General features: G+C 34.4%; 1 long non-coding RNA gene across 1 annotated transcript in view; it reads right to left on the minus strand.

Moving 5' to 3' along the window:
- Positions 1-417: 417 nt before the first annotated feature.
- The window catches only part of LOC135272304 (uncharacterized), a 106,255-nt gene continuing 89,452 nt past the window's right edge, over positions 418-17,220 (minus strand). Inside the window, exon 3 of the long non-coding RNA XR_010340418.1 lies at positions 418-533. This is a non-coding gene — a long non-coding RNA (uncharacterized LOC135272304). The remainder of the gene's footprint in view (positions 534-17,220) is intronic.

A 17,220-nucleotide genomic window follows, 5' to 3' on the forward strand; every position in this document is an offset into this window, starting at 1 on the left:
AGTAACCAACTAACCCAAATGGTGTTTTTAACTTTTTAAAAAGTCATTAGTGATTCTTTCCCCAAAAAGAACATTTCTCTTAAAAGTAATTTTGATTCAGTGATTAAAATCAAAATATTAAACATTCTGGTGGATACGGAACTAGTACTGTATAGTTTAGCACTTTTTGAATTTAAATACAGTATAAAAGTAAGATGTAAATTAAAGTTTTCATGGTGCATTTAATTTAGCTTTAATAAGATATTTGGATCAGGAGTGGTAGCTCATGCCTGTAATCACAGTACTTCAGGAGGCCAAGGCTGGAGGATTGCTTGAGCTCAAGAGTTCGAAACTAGCCTGGGCAACATAGTGAGACCTCATCTCTACTAAAAACACAAAAGAACAAATTAACTGTGTGTGGTGGTTCATACCTGCAGTTTCAGCTACTCAGGAGGCTGAGGTGAAAAGATCATTTGAGCCTGGGAGGTTGAGGCGGTAATGAACCCTGATCATGATCATGCCACTAGCCTGGGTGACAAAACAGGATCCCATCTCTAAAAAAAATAAAATAAAATAAAATGTCATACCAATAAATAGCAAAAAACATATCTAAATATGATAGCAGCCGTGTTTAAGTACTAGGTAAAAGCATTTGACGTTTCTAATGACTGTTACAAAATTTAGAATTTTCTGAATTTTTCAGTCAATATAATGTAGTACAGGGAACACAGGAATAAAACTCGAGACTTCTGGTTGACTTGGCCAGTTCAGAGGTTACCTTATTCTGGAGTAAGAACACCAAATTACTGAAATAACTCTTAGATTTCTAAATTCAAGAAAAATAAAAGTATTGGCAAATTTAAAGACAGATATTAAAAATAGCTACCAATTTCTGATGACTATGAAATTTCTGAAATCCATTCTCATTTCTCTCAAGATATTCTCAATACTCCATTCTAGGTCAAAATGGAGAAAGGCACTGAAGATAGCATCTCTCTCTCATTCCTTGGCCTTGCTAGGCCAGACTGTTTTGTAGCAGCAAATGTGCTTCTGCTTTTAAAATAAGCTCCAAGCATGCATCTTGAACAGTGAGTCGTTATTAGTGGGACGCTATGGCTAAATGTTCAGCATCACAAATAATTCAGTAACTTGATCCCATCAGAAAATATACTACACACTAAATGGCACAATTTTCAAATTTCTGTGGAAATGTAAATGTGGCAGTTTGATTTTCATGAAGGTACATATGACCACAAGAATCATCAAATTGACTGTCATTAAGCTACACACAAACAGAACTGATAATATAATAGAAAATCATGATCCTCATTCCTGAAGAACACGTATCTTTAGAAAATTCAAGAAAGCTTCATGTCCACACACACATACACAAATACACACACACACACACACACACACACATTCTCACATGCAAAGATGCAGTTCACCAATATAGGAATGATGGAGTAAGGCTGTTTTGGGGGATTCAGACTTACCAAGCTTCTTTGACCTCCTACAAGAAGAAGTGATTTCTATGTAACGCTCTTGAAACATGTCATTTCCTTTTCTGGGCTTATTCTCCTCATCTCTCATTATGCTAAAACTCCCCAAATATGCCACTTTTTAAGTTAGAAAATCTCAATTTATCCTTATGCTTCCATTTTGGATATTACTGCTTCTAGACAGCCTTTTTCAAACCCTCAAATCCCCTGTGTGTATGCAGAGCACTAGACAATCCCTTAACATAGCAGTGATTACTTACATTTTAATGTCCTGCTTCCCACTGTGTTCTAGTACTGTGTCTTGAACACTAGACTGTAAGTGCTATAAAGGGTACAGTCCTGTATGCTTTGTTTATGTGCATATCAACAATGCCTAGTTTTATACCCAAGGAATAAATGACTGAAAAATCTCACTGAATACATTAGAAAGTCCAAGGCTAAAGCAACAGCAGGATAATGGTGAGTGAAACCAGTCTATCTAACGCTGTTAGCTAACCTAAAGCCTAAGACTTCTTATGAAGCTTATAAAACTAAATTTTTTAAAAGGTGAGGATAATCTGGATACTTTTAAAAGTTTCATTAAGTTTTGCACACAAAGAAACTGTATTACTCACATTTTATCAAGTAAAGAAATTAACCATTGAAAAGCGGTAAGTTCCAGTATCTTCACTTACGATAATGAAAATTTTTGTGTGCAATTTCCACACTGGGCCACTTAAAGGTCAAATAATATTTTTAAGAAGTGATTCAATGTTTTAAAACACAGGCTAGAAGGATTGTAAATCTACTTAAAATAAAAAAATATGTGCATGTGTATACATATGTGTTTATATATGTGGGTGGGGTTATTTATATATTTATGTTTTGTGAAAAATTAATTACATTAAGATGTAACTAATGAAAAACTGACTCTGAGTGTTTGAAGAGTTGATGTAGAAAATCTTAGTTCATATTCCAATATATTGACCACTGCTTTGCATATAATTTTACGGTAATGTTGACTCTGTTTAATGAATTATAAATCTTGGAAAATGTGCTGAGTCCTGCTGCTATTTAACCCTCTCCATGTTGCTAATAAACTTGACCTTCAATTTTAATCATGTAATTTACTACTGATTTTCACTTTTTGTTTAGGTATTTTATCTGTTTTTTAGTTTACACTTTTTTAGTTCATTTATATTTTAAAATATTTTTTACAGAGGAGCAAAAAGGCCACATCAATTATTTTTTAAAAGCTTATTTCCAAAAGTCACCTGAGATGTGCTAAATAATTTTACATATTTTACTATATTGACATGTAAAAGATAAAATTATCGTTCAGAAATTTCTGTTTTAAAACTATATTTTTGAAATACTTGAGATGTTTGACACTTCTTTTGACATTTTAAAGGATAGCAAATATCTAGTTATTGAAAATAATTTAAATTTTTTTGAAAAGTCACATAAAGTTAAGATTGTGAGTAACATAATAATTTAAAATCCCTTCCTTGACTGTCTCAAACACATTTGTATACACACATAAAAACACTTACATGCTCATACTTACACACCATCAACCACATCAAATATGTTATGACTATAAATAAATAATTTTAACAGATATCAAACTCTAAAAGTGATAACGAAAGAAATAACAAAATGTTTAAGCAAATGTAACACCATTTGATCATGCATCTTATGTTAATTACTTTTTGTGGTAATTATATGCATATATATTTTTAATCTAAAAAACAAAAGCAAACTTCTATTTTTTAGCATACACAATATATTTACTCATTTTTAACTTTGATTTTCTTGGGCATTTAAATGCATAGAAGTCCACCTCGGTTAAACTCTAAGAACTCATTTTAATTATTTTTTTAGGTAAATTGCCCGTTTTTCATCTTTCATCTGTTTAACTCAATTATGGTTAGCTAAGTTCAGTTGGCTAACTGAACTTAGCCTAACAACAGGCATTAAGTAGATTTTTTCAGGCCACTACCATGGTAAAGCTGACTTTGTCCTTTGAATTAATATTCATACTAAACAGATGATTTTATTTAATGCAGTGGTGCCGTAAGGAAGGTTGCTTGTCCTTCATTGTAAAGAGAAGAGAGAGAGAAAGAGAGAAATGAGGAGAATAAAGAAAGCTGAAAATACCTATAACACCATCACATTAGTAACATCATCACTTAAAGTTATCCAGAACTCACTTTGAAATACTTGGCAGTAGAATATTTGAAGGTAACAAGCTTCTGAAAGTTTCTTGAAGTACGTAAAATTTGAATGTAGATTCCTTATTCCTTACTTTTCCTACAGTAATTTCAAAAGCAACAGGTAAAATATTCCTGACCACTCAAAAGATACTTCTATTGCATAACGTCAACTTAGAATTCAACAGTAGGTAAAATTAAATTAAATTTTACAGTATCGAGATCATCCAAAACTATAAAAAGTCATACCCAAAGGCTTTCTGAAATAAAAATAGGCATAAAGACTATTAAAAATAAAAATCCTTTTAACATCATACCAGAAAGTAGGGTGTTCCATATTTTAAGTCCTCAAAGTTAAATTTAAACATGACTGCCACTGCTAGAAATTATGTTCTAGGAATTATGTCTGTGAACTATGGAGAAACTGGACACTGACAAAAATTTGCTTTCCTGGGTTATCCAGTAAATTATACTTAAAATTATTTTAAGGTGTTATTTGCTAATACCTGTATTTATTAACAGTCAAATTAATTTAGTACCTCATACATTTCAGGGATTATGACAAACACTGAAGAGAAACAGATGAGCAAGAAACTCATAGAATTTAAAAAGAACAAAAAAGAGATGCTTAAGCGAATTATACATGCAACAAAATAAAACTTCGGGATAATGGAAGTACCTAAACGGGTTTGCAAGTGAGGCATGAAGAAGCAATGAATAAATGTAAAGAGTTTTGAAAAAATAAAACAGTTCTTTTCAGGAACTGAAATATAATCTGTATGATTAAAGCATAAAAAAAGAGAAAATGCTGTACAGGAAGAAGCTGTAGACTTAAATTGTACTCAGATAATACAGAACTTGCTAAAGTTTGGTGGTGTTTTTAGGTTGATTGTTTTTTCATTCTGAGATTCAGGACAAGTCACTGAAGAGTATTTTAGCAGAGCATGATAGTAAGATTTATGTTTAATCTCTAACTCTCTGTGGTATAGGAACTGGGGTAAAAGGTAGATGTCCAAGACCAGCCAGAAATGATATACTGGAGAAATCAAAAGTATCAAGACACGGGAAGTAATACTGGTAGATTCACAGTTTGGATAGATTGGTGATATGGTCTGGCTCTGTGTACCCACTCAATTCTCATCTCATATTATAATTTTCATAATCCCCATGGGAGGAGCCCGTCCAGGGAGGAGCCCCTCAGGAGGTGATTGGATCATGGGGGCAGTTTACCCCATGCTGTTCTTAGGATAGTGAGTGAGTTCTCATGAGATCTGATGGTTTATAAAGGGCTCTTCACACTGCGCTCTTCACACCTCTCTCTCCTGGCACCATGTGGAGAAGGTCCTTACTTCTACTTCACCTTCAGCCATGATTGCAAATTCTGGTGTTATCTGCTTATAGGTGTTTTTCAAAAGCATGGATGTGGATGAGAAAACCTGTGAGAAGAATATAGTGTGAGAACAAAGGAGAAATACATGGAACTCAAAAAAAAAAAAAAAAAAAAAGGAAAGAGAAAAACAGGACAACTAACAAAGGGAGAAAATTAAAATTAACCCTGTAAATGAGAAAAAGCTAAATTGCCTTAGAGTTTAAAAAAGAATTAGCCTTTAAATCCAAGAAAGTTACAAAAAACATTTAGTCAATTGTGTCATTGTGATAGGTTTGCAAAAATGTCTGCAATTATTCCCTTTTCATATCCAGAATTCTTTTCCATATAATTTTTGCAGCTTCTCCCATCAAGAGGTGGATTCTACATTTTCACTCCTTGAATATGGGCTTTCTGACTTGCTTGACCAATAGAACACGGAAAAACACCAGCATGCCAGTTCTAAGACCAGACCTCAAAAGCTGTGCTTCTTTCCTTCCTTCTTTCTCTTCTGCCTACACCCTAAGAACAAGCCCAATCAACCCAACTCCAAATAATTGAGCTATCTTAAATTGGAACTGACCATAAATACCTGTAAATGAGTGCTTGGATTAACCATAAACAAGAAGAACCACCCAGTTGACATGAAGATGTGTAAGAAGTAATAAATAACTGCTGCTCTACTTTTGATAATAGTTACAATATTGTACTTTATTGAGCTTCAGGATGATGAGGAAGAAAATTGGCCATTTAAAATATAATTTTTAGCATTTTTGCTAACATACAAAAAGAATATTCTGGTGCTAACAAAAAAGAGATTGCTTTTGTAAATTTCGGCTTTTTCCACATGCCTGAGTAACATCCAAGCGAAAATGTCAAATATGAAGTGTGATATATGTTCTAGATTCTGCAGGATAGCTCTGTTGAGATCTGCTTATAGGTGTTTTGCAAATGCATGGATGTGGATGAGAAAATCTATAAGGAGAACATAGGGTGAGAAAGATGTAATGTTATTCATTAGCATTTTATTACTGTGGTATAAATGGAAGTCAGATTGTAATAGATTGGGATGAAAACGGGGGTTGGATAAATGCATGTAGGACAGAGCTGGGGCTTCTGAAGCACTCTTTAGAGAAAAAAACTTGAATCAGTGGAGATTTAGGAAGATTTTCTAGCAGTAAGAGTTCACTCTATGCTGTTTGCAGTGACTATAGAACCACCCCTATTGATGGATGGCAGATGCCAAGTTGGATGAGAGAAATGTGGTTTTATTTAGTTGATCAATAAAAATGTAACCTGCAAGTGCAGGATGAAAGGAGTTATTCACAAAGAATGGGTGTAGACGGAGAACTTAGCTTAAAGAAAGGGAGGAAGACAGATGACTTGAAATATTCACATAGTTATCAATAATTAAAAACAAAATCAAGATTCAGAACAGAATAAATAGGTCCCGGGATAAATCAGTTAGCAAATCCTTGTGCAAATATTCTGAAACAGGCACTCACTTAATCCTCTTAGCAAGATGAGAAATTGAGGCTCAGCTCTGTCAGTTATCTTTCCAAAGTTTGTACAACTAGGCAAAAGCTAGGATAACAACATAGAGAGTTTGTCTTACTCAAAATTCATTGGCAAGTTTGAAACCGTAATCTGTTTCTACCCAAGAGGTATATCACCAGTGCTTGTTATTATAAAATTTTTACTAAAACCAATTGAGTTCACTAATAAATGTTACTTCTCTGAACTTTTTTTCATATTATAAAGAACAATTTTAAGTGAATCTCCATAATTTTAACATTGAGCAGGCTGAATAACATTAATGAAATATATTATATATTGAAGTTTATGTATGTTTGTAATAGGAATTATACTTACATTCAATGGCAATATGGTTATTCATATTTAATTCGAACCCAATTTAAAATTGAATTTTTTGCCAAACTTACAACTTACAAAATTTTTCAGCCAATTAATTTTTCCAAACTCTACATGTTAGAAATGCCTTTCTTTTCTTTTCTGTCATTAGAGATTTCAGCTCTCATTGTATTCAGTTGACAGAACTAAAACTTTGCATGAGACTACCACCCTGATTAGAGGTGAAGTGACACTTCCAACTAGGGAGAAGATGACACTGATGTTTTCCTTCTATTTGCATTTTATTCAGAAAATCTCAGGACAGAGAAAAGACAACTCTGATTCAGGAAAGGGTTCAGACTGATTGAGTATTAGAATAAGTTTGCTCAACATCTCCTCCAGAGACGTAAGTTAGGTCATGAACCTTACTCATAAAGTAACAAAGAGTCCACGTTGTGCACCCCTAATATACAAGTGCAGCGGTTGTTCGTCTTAATAATGACGCTTCCTTAAAGGCCAAAAAGAGGCTGTATGTCAGGCAATGTTATGTGTCATTCATTCACGCCTTCGCAAATGCAATTGTGTAGGGCAAAATGGGTATAGAATTCTTCAGTCTTGTTTTAATGTGGAAATAGAAAGAGATTGACTTTCAGATAAAATATTTTGAGCCAAAAGCAAAGCATAGAGTATTGCATAGCAAATACAAATATTAAATCATGAAATAAGAAAAGAATGTTCAAAAAGAAATTAGAGTGTATGTGTTACAAAGTTTTCTTTAACTATAATCACTGGATTCTTCTGCTTATTAATCTCATATGGTTATTATGTGGTGTACAATTTTGTTTATTTCTTTAAAGGAAACTGGGGTATTAGAAATTTCAGGAAGAACTCTCTTTTATATGTCTGTTCCCATAGGGGTGATGCTTCTCAAAATCATTACAATTTCCTAATTGCTTTGTTTTATTACATTTTTAGTGCCTGGTACTTTCATATAGTTTCCTTGTTGTCATTTAGCAAAATTTTATCTTAGAGATTTCATTTCTTTTATCTCATGAATGTATATAAGTTACTGATAATAGATTATAGGAGAATAGTATTTTTGAGAAGTATTAGTGGATGTTTTATCGTAAAGAAACCAATGTGTATATATGTGACACCTCTATCTGGAATAAATAATGCATAATACCTCTGACAATTAGTTCATTAAGGAATCCTATTTAACTTGCTTAATCAATTTTTTCAAAATATTTAATCACGAAACCTCCATCTCCTCCACTGCCACAAGTTAACAACTTTCTGAAGGATATTTATCATGATATTATCGCAGGAAAAACCTAGTTAAAGGTATTCTTGCATCTAGAAATGATAGCTTAAAATGACGAGAATACTTCAAAATTCAGTGAATAGGAAAGGAATTTATAATTACTGACCCCTGCTATGTGCCAGATGCTGTGATGAGCATGTTTTATGCTATCATAATTAAGAAAAGGATGCTTTAAAAATCAATTCTGTCTTAGAATATATCAACTGGGAAAGAGTGCTACTCCCATTTATAAAACAAAAGAAAGCCTAGAAAAGCTGAAAACAACTTTTCTTAAGCCCATCAGAGAACTGAGGTCACAGGACAAACTGCCTTCCCAAAATATGGAGTGATGTTTTTAACTGTGGGTAGTAACAGGATCCGAGCATTTACTTACCTGGAAAATACATCATGAAATGCTATAAAAGCCAACAAGAATTGCCAAAGATATATTACCGGCTAATGTACAAGTGTGAAGCATCTGGCGCTGTGGATTGGGGGAGGGGCTTTCACACTGTCTGTCAGGGGTTTCCTTCAGGACCTCTGCTCAGTGCTTACATGAAACATGACATAGATTTCTGAGAATGCTTTCCCAAGGTGCTAGCTGGGGATAAGGAACAGCAGCCACTCCCCAAATCCTCCCAGACCTATCTCTGTGATTCCTCTGAAATCATTCGAATGGAGAAGGACAATTAAAAAGTACTTCATGAGCTCTGGTAGAAATTCATTGTATCTGATGAAGAAAAACAACAAAGTAAGTAAGTAAACAAACAAACGGTCTCTGCTCTGTAAAAGGAGCAGGATCTCCACCTTCAGGAAAAGAACCAGGCCAGCATTGCATCCGGAGGAGACGTGGAAATGCTGTGAAGGCCGAGGCCCTGAGATCCAGGCTCACAACCAGCCAAAAACTAAGGTTCCATCAGGTCACCAGGGAACATCCAAACCCCACCCCTTCATTACCACACCGATAAGCATCACCTGAAGTAGTAGTGGAATACATCCGGGAGGACTGCAAAATACATATCATTGTAAACAGTGCAAAGTGAAGACCACAAGGAAAGAGGGAAGACTCCAGGACAACTGGGATTAGACTCTGGGACAAACTCTTAAAAAATTATCTAATACTGTAAACCCAAGGTGTAACCAGGAGAATAGAGGCCTCTTAGGAACCACATCTATAAAAACTTTAAACACAGAACAACTCTGGCCAACACGAACCCTCACATCAAAGGCCTTGCAAAAGAAAAAGAGGCCGTGAATTTGAAGACATGTTCATAGACGTTGACTAAACTGAAATACAAATAGAAATCACATACACACAAACACACATACACACACGCACACGTGCACAGAAACACTATTGCTTTTGTACTACTTTGGCCAACCTGCTGAGGAAACTGTCAGACAAATCCAGAACTGAAATACTCTAAGAAAACGAATTTGGGCTTTTGAAAAATGTCATGTTGGGGAACTGTTTTAGATGGATGAACAACAGATTAAATAACCAAATGCAATAGATGAACTTTGATCATTGCATCCTGTTAGAAAGATTAGAGCGAGAGAAAAAGAAAGACAATGAAAAAAGAAAGAAGCTTGAAATTAACCAAATGCTATATGGGTATTGTATAATCTTAAAGTTTTTCTGTAAGGTTGATAATTCTTTAAATATAAAGAGAAGAGTGATTTATTTTCTTTTGTGTGTCATTCCTATACAACTTTTAGCAATATGTCAGTCTCACAGAATATCATAAATTATTGCTAAATGGATAAATGGATATTTGAGTGAATAATATAAAATACAGTTTGCTTCTGGGATCCCGTTCTAAAGAAGAAAAAAATGTTATACTGGATCATTCTTTTTCTATGCTGTCAAAAAATAACAGCATAATTTTTGAGAACACTTTTTCAATGAATGCCCAGATATTTCAAAATTTCAAAACTCAGTGTCATCTCAAATGACATAAACAAACCGATATCTTCTGGCTTTTAAGTCCAGAAACCATTATCTTTCTTTTCAGGTTTTCAGTAAAAGTGGACAATCATTAGCTGGAAATAATATTCAGGATATTTTTATATATACAATATTACGTAGAATTGGAAATGAACAAATGAACGATGGATTAATTAATACAGATTAGGACTAAGGAAGCGTTATTTTCAGTAAAATTTATACACCAAAAAAGAATGTAAAGATAATTATATACATTTCTCCTCTGGAAATCTAAACTAGTGTTTTAAAGAACCTGGATAGTTTTAGGTATTGGTTGGAGGCAAGCCCAAACCAGAAGTGGAGAAGGAGGGAGGACAAATGTGAACATGTTGAGTAGGAGGCGAAGGAGAGTGGGTGAAACCTAAAAGTGAGAAACAGAAGAAAATACTGTCAAAAGAGGAAAACAGATTTGTGTCTATTTTCCCCAGAATAGTCTTGTTCAAAGAAAGCCCCTTTAACTTCAATTATACTACTAGGATACTTACTACTTTCTAGAAAGTTATAAGAATTTTCAAAATGGTTGTCTAACTTATTCACCGTAAGAGATGAGACAATTTCAATGAACTTGATTAGATGCTACTCATTACACATATATTTTACAAAGTTCAGCTCATGTATGATTTTGTGCATAATAGAAAGGCTCCAGTATTTGTCATTCATTTTCAAGTATGACTTTTTCTTCCTTTTCTTAACCTTTTTGTTTAGCCTTCTCAATATCCTTTCTAAATTTTTTTTTTCCTTATTTGTGCATGTTTTGATTTTTCTGTCAGATTGCATGCAGTTAATCAGCTCTGATATCAATCAACCATTTACACATTAATATGTAATTTCATATTACATATAAATTTGATAGAGGGTTATGTGGTTGGGCAATTAAACTTGTTTAATGTGTTGAAATGGAACAGAATGTAATTTCTATATATACATATTCATTGTAAAGAATTATTGTAACTAAATAGTGATACAGTTCGTCCATGTCCCTATCCAAATCTCACTTTGAATTGTAGTTCCCATAATCCCCAAGCGTTGCCAGAAGAACCTCACAGGAGGTGATTAGATCATGAGAACAACATAGTTCTCCTGTGCTGTTCTTATGATAGGAATGTGTTCTCACGAGATCTGGTGGTTTTAAAAGGGGATTTTCCCCACTTACCTCTTCCCTTCTTTTTCTTGCTGCCATGTGAAGAAAGATAGGTTTGCCTCCCCTTCTTCCACGACTGTAAGTTTTCTGAGGCCTTCCCAGCCATGTGGAACTATGAGTCAATTAAACCTCTTTCCTTTATAAATTACCCACTCTCAGGGGGTTATTTATGGCAGTGTGACAACAGACTAATACAAATACCATTTATTTTGAAATGATATTTTAATGATATCAATAGCAACACAGTAAGCATGTTTATTTTACTTATTTTTTTCAATTTGGAAGGAGTTAATTTTATTTGAGTTTTTATTTGTGCCAACATCCTCATAACACTTTATAAATACATGCCCTCTACCTGCAGTTTTTAATGAGGACTGATTCTTTTTACAGCAATCACCTCAGAACATCAGTCCAAGGGATTGCATTTGGCACAACAAGCTGTTAAATTTTCCTATCATTTATATGTGTTTTTTAAAGCACTGCCTGTGGCTTTACTCTTCATTATTAAAAAGAAAGCACTCTCAGAATTTCAATTGGTTTCTTCTGCCTGAATACCAATTAAAACCTCTTTAATACAACAAAGGAAATGTACTTCGATTCATCACTCTTTTTTGTAACAATGTCTTGGTTCTAGTAAGTTTGTTTTTATAAACTAAAATATTTATTAGCGTATTATTCAATTGTGTAGAATTATATCTGGTCAGGAGGAAAAAATATTAGTCAAGCTATAGAAATTAGCTGTCCAACCAAGAAAGAATTCAGCAGCAAGTCCACCCTTTGTTCTAATTAGAATTGTATAAGCTGGCAGTGAGTCATGAACTTGAGCCTAAAGACATGGGGAAAATGCATTAGAACATGATTCTGTGTTGAAAAAGGGAGATAACAGGAAGGGCCTTGATCAGGAGCTCCATTGAAACACATCAAAATGTGGCAATTAAATAAGAAAGTAATAAAATAACAACAAAATAATGTTAGAAAAATGCTATTACCTTTGCCTTTAAAAAGTAGATCATGTTTTTAGGAAAACTGAAAAATAATAATGCCTAGCTAGTAATAGTTCAACTCAAAAACATTACTGAAAATCTTACATAATACTTAATGCAATATAAAAAATGAAAAACATATCAACATGTTTTTTAACACAATGATATACCTGATTGAATAAAAATGATATAATACAATTGTGTTATATGTATGGAGAAGATATAAACAAGTTTTTAAAAACCTCAGAAACAGCAATGAAAAGCTCTTTTATTTTAAATTTTCTAGACTCAAAAACTCTTAAAATCATTCTATATAAAGGTTAAATTTTCTAAAAATAATCCAAGAAAATGACTGTAATTCATATGTAAATAAGCATATCTTGCAGCAAAATCTATCAATGTAAAAAGCAAAAACTTTTTTCTCAGTGTCTGTAATTACTGGACTTTCGTGAATAATAGATGTTATAGATATTAAAAAACAAACTCTATATTAACTTGGAAAAATCTTTTAAACACAGCTATCTAGATTTTAACTTAAGCAAATAAATAGCACCATTTGTTGAGATCAGAAATCTTGGGAGAGAAACAGGTTTTGGAGCAGGTTTGAGGGGCATGAATATTTTGTTTTAGACATGCTACATTGTATTGCCCTTTAAACATGTAATAGAAGACCTGCAATAGGCTGATGAACATAAACTATAGAGCTCTGAGGAGAGGTCAGGTTTGAAGACACCTGTGTGGGATGCAACACTAGATACCAGGAATCAACAGCTATGAGACTGGACTCCATTTTCTAGAAAGTAGAGGAGATAATACAGAAAAGAAACTGATGGCTGAGGGATGAGCTCGGGCTATTCCACCATTTGTCAGGAAGTGGAGGAAGAGCCAGCAAAAGACACAGAACAAGGTGGAAAAGAATAGAACCATAAGGAAAACAAGACATGAAAAGGCTTTAAGAAAGAAGACAGCGTTAACTTTGTTAACTGCTGCTAAGATCTGTGGTAAGGACAAAATAGCAGAATGCTGCATTTGGAACATAAATGGTGGTGGCTTGACAAGAAGAAACTGCAGAGTGATGAGTACTGAAGCCAAACTGGAATGAGATGGAGCAAGATTAGTAGAAAAAAATGGAGTCTGTAGCTATGCTAAACTCATTAGAGTCACTTGTTTTGAAGGACAGTAGAAAAAAGAAGCAATGGCTGAAGGGTAATTTGAGATAAATTGAAAATTATTTAGATATGAGATAAGAAAGTAGGTTTCTGTGCTAACAAGAATGTTCCAAGTCCAAATAGGACAAGTTATGGTATTTTCAAAAGGAGTGAGAGAATTAATAAACACAGAAGAGAAGCCTGCTTATTAGAAAATATTTAGAGCTATATAAAGGTAGGTCATATTCTGTAAAGATAACTGTAACACTTACACAAATGGTCCTAGCTTTGGTACAAAAAAATCACGAGTTTCAATTGGAATAGCATGGACTTAGACCATTAGGTCTCAGGAGCAAAGTCTTACTACTGAAAACCAGCACAATCACCTATAACTAGCTCTCCAGCTAATCCACTCACAACTTCATCAAAACCTTAGGGGCAATTTGTAATAAACTACACTCTTTTCATTGTACTGTGAGTTATGTGTATGCAACTTGATAATGTAGATGTCATGAATTCCAACATATCTATTCAGGGAGGCTGTCATTATTTATTCTTTTGCTACTTTTTTAAATGAATCACAAAAAAAAATCCTTCATGATATTTTAAGGAAAGGTACCTAAACTGGCAGTCACAATTTGTTTGTTACTGATATTTTTCTTGGTTTCAAGAAGTACCTCAGTTGCCTCATTGAAAATTTCTCTTCCTGTTTGTAGTTTGTCAGTTAAAATACGATCACAATGCTTTCTAGAGAGTACAATAATTCTTTTAAAAACTGGAGGCTGAGGAGAGTGGATCATTTGAGCTCAGGAGTTTGAAACCAGCCTAGGCAACATGATGAAACTCAGTCTCTACAAATTAAAAAGAAAAATAGCTGGGGATGCTGGCCTGCACCCATAGTCCCAGCTATTCCAGAGGCTGAGGTGAAAGGATTAGCTGAGCATGGGAGGCCAAGGGTGCAGTGAGCAAAGACTGCTCCACTGCACTCCAGCCTGGGTGACAGAGTGAGACACGGTCTCAAAAAAAAAAAAAAAATTCCTGGATATTCAAACTCGATGCAGACACTTTTTTCATCTTTTACCCATCAATTCCTTTTGTGGTCCATAGTGTTCATCTTCTGCAACTAAACTTCTTTCTGTCTCATCATCCTCCGCATAGCAACCTGAACCCAGACATGTTCCTGGTGTCTTACAGGTACTTCCTAGAGATATTTGATGGGATAGTCTTAAAAATGAACAAGTAGGAAAATAAAAGCATAATACATGAACACATTTTATTTTTGCTGTTCACTGGGTCTTACTTTCCTGCCTTTGTTTGACATTTTGGAACACACCACAAGTTTTCTTATTACATTTAAGTATTAAAGAGCATTCTTATTTTTCAAGGATTAAGAATTCAAATTCAGTTTAATAAAAATTCAAGCCTTACTGACACCACCAAATGCTGGCAAGGATATGAAGCAACAGGAGCTCTTACTTACTGTTGGTGGGAATGCAAAATGGTACTCTCTTTGGGAGAAAGCTGGAAGTTTCTTACAAAATTAAACATACTCTATCATACAATGCACAAGTTGTAATCCTTGGTATTTACTCAAGTAAATGGAAATCTCAGGTCTACACAAAAATCTGTTTTTAGCAGCTTCATTCATAGTTGTCAAATTACAGAGGCAGTTCCTTGGTAAGTGAAAGGATGAATAAGCTCTGGTGTGTCCGGACCAAGGAATACTATTCCACACTAAAAACGAATGAGCTATCAAACCACAAAAGACATGAAGAAAACCTAAAAGCTATTATTCAGTGAAAGAAGTCCATCTGAATAAACTACTTACTGTATGATTTCAACTGTATGACATTCTTAAAAAATAAAACTATTGGGAGAATAAAAAGATCAGTGTTTGCCAGGACTAGGGATGAACAGGCATAGAGGATTATCAGGGCAATGAAATTACGGTAGTTCCTCTTTAAATGTGATTTTAGTTTCTACTGTTTCAGATACTCATGATCAACTACAGTCCAAAATTATTAAAAGAAAATTCCAGTAATAAGCAATTCATGAATTTTAAATGGCATATCATTCAGAGAAGCATGATAAAATCTCATGTCCTCCCCCTTCATCTTGCCCAGTCCTCCCTCTGTCCAGGGTATCCACGCTGTGTATGCTGCTGGCCTGTGCGTCACTTCGTAACCTACTCAGTTATCAGATGGACTATCGTGGTATCACCATGTTTGTGTTCAAGTAACCCTATTTTACTTAATAATGGCCCCAAAGCACAACAGCACTGTAACTTTATAAATTAAACTTTGTCATGATATATATGTGCAGAATAAAACACAGTATACATAGGTTTACACATAGTACACATATCTGTGGTTTCAAACATTCGCTGGGGATCTTAGAATGTATCTTGTGTGAATAAAGGGGGACTGTGCTACTCTGACACTAGAATGATGAATATATATCACTGCATGTTTGTTAAAACCAACAGAATGTGCAACAAAAGTGAGCCCTAATGTAAGCTATGAACTTTGGATGATAATGACATGTCAGTGTAGGTTTATCAGTTGTAACAAGTGTAACACTCTAGTTTGAAATTTTGATACTGGGTGAGGCTGCAGGGAGTGGGGGCAGTATATGTAGGAAATATATTATACTATAAATCTCGATAAAACATAAACATATTTTTTAAGAGGCTTATTTGGTTCATGGTTCTCTCTCTTTTTCCTAAAGATGGGGTCTCACTATATTGCCCAGGCTGGTCTGATCCTGAATTTCTGGACTCAAGGGATCTTCGTGCCTCAGCCTTCCAAAGTGCCAGGATTACAGGAAAGCCATCTCACCCGGCCCAGAAAACATTTTTAATTAAACTTTGAGGTAACTTTAAATTCACAAGGTGTTGTCAGAAATAGTTGAGATTCTCTGCATCTCCTGCTCAGTTTTTTCTAATGGTAGTAAGCTTTTAGAACTGTAGTTCCATGTTACAACCAGGATATCAATATTTATATTGCCAAACTTAAAACATTTCCATCATAAGTATTATTTGTAGATTATTAAAGGTTAGGAAATTTGTTCTTAGGTGAGATTAAATGGAAGTTCTTTCCATGATATTCTTAAGGATGTCACCTGCCCTGTTAGAGCCATGCCCACTCCTTTCCCATGTCTACCACCTCCTTAGCCCCTCACAACTACGAATCTATTCTTTATTTCTATTATTTTAAAACTTCAAGAATGTTAATGTAGATAGGTTCATATAGCATATAGACTTTTGAGACTGATTTTTATTTTATTCAGCATAATGTCCTTGAGATCTGTTCAAGTTGTTGTGTGTATCAATCACCATCCTTTTTGTTGTGGAGTAGTGTTCCATGGCATAGACGTACCAGTTGGTTTAGCCATTCAGCTGTTGGAGGACATTTGGGTTGCTTCCAGTTCGAGACTATTGAGAATAAAGCTATTATAAATATCAACAAATTTTAAGCCTTTACCCAAATTAAAAATTATTGTCCCGTAGCTCAGGTCCAATCTGGGAGCAGAAACCTACAGTGAGAAGGGGCTGTGGTCAATTTCCGTTGACTTTGTAGTTATGCTCCCTGTTTCACTTAGCCAGGAATCTTGGGTGGGGGCAATTAAAGAAGGGATAATAGAGACTGGAGGACACATTCTTATAGGTCACATAGTCTCTATAATCTGCTTTTGTATATTCTGCAGGGCAAATGCTGGGCTTCCTCAGGGTAGAAGAAACTCGGAGTCTTCAGAAAATTCCCAAGGTGG

The sequence above is a fragment of the Aotus nancymaae genome, unplaced genomic scaffold (genome assembly GCF_030222135.1).
Source record: "Aotus nancymaae isolate 86718 unplaced genomic scaffold, 86718_ANA_hifiasm-v0.15.2.pri h1tg000108l, whole genome shotgun sequence".
Lineage (NCBI taxonomy): Eukaryota > Metazoa > Chordata > Mammalia > Primates > Aotidae > Aotus > Aotus nancymaae.